The 755-nt window shown below is 38.9% G+C and overlaps 1 non-coding gene across 1 annotated transcript; it reads right to left on the bottom strand.

Annotated features, from left to right (window-relative positions):
* Positions 1-321: 321 nt before the first annotated feature.
* Positions 322-428, bottom strand: LOC130029137 (U6 spliceosomal RNA). The gene has a single exon (XR_008793279.1). It is a non-coding gene; the product is annotated as a U6 spliceosomal RNA (small nuclear RNA).
* Positions 429-755: the final 327 nt, after the last annotated feature.

Below are 755 nucleotides of genomic sequence, written 5' to 3'. Positions count from 1 at the left end.
ATTATTAGTTTGCTCGAGCGGGCCCAGTAACGTCTCCATTGGAGACTTTGTTGTTACTGTGTCTGGCATATCGAATACTCTCGGTAGCTTGCCGGGCTCTCCGAGAGGGGCGGAGGAATCGAACTCGGGTTGGCCATGTTGGCCGCTTGTAAGGCGAACGCCCTACCGCTGTGCTACAATGTTATGTTATAGAATTTCAGAGGCACAGTTTAACACCTCTCTATATACATTAGTAAATACTTTTAAATCTACATTCATTATGCCTTTTCCCTCCTTGAACTTTTCAAAATCTATGCAGTAGAGAAAATGTTCAAAATTGTTACAATAGTCTCCAAAGTTCTTCTTACATGTGCCATTCTTGTGCAGGGGCCATGCTAATCTTCTCTGAATCATTCCAATTTTGGTATATGTGCTGGCGAAGCAAGCACTCCAAAGTTCTTCTTAGCCTAGCATATGATTCTCCATTTCCTGCATAATCCATTTTTTCATACTTCTCCATTTTTTTCATAATCTAGCATTTTCTTTATTTAGCATATGATTCTTCATCTCCTAACACACGGTTCCTTGCTCACTGCATTTCAGTATCCTTGGCCTTCTTTTCATTATCCCAATGTTCCTAACTACTAGTTCTAAAAATTTCCACATGCTGAAGTCCCTAGTTTCTTTTCATAATTCAGGTCATAACGAGCAATTTAAGAATTCACCTTTGAATCCTAAGTCTGAATTACCTCCTCTTTCTAATATTTAAACAAATT

The sequence above is a fragment of the Sorex fumeus genome, unplaced genomic scaffold (genome assembly GCF_029834395.1).
Source record: "Sorex fumeus unplaced genomic scaffold, SorFum_2.1 ptg000003l, whole genome shotgun sequence".
Classification (NCBI taxonomy): domain Eukaryota; kingdom Metazoa; phylum Chordata; class Mammalia; order Eulipotyphla; family Soricidae; genus Sorex; species Sorex fumeus.
This window is presented reverse-complemented; position numbering and strand designations above follow the sequence as displayed.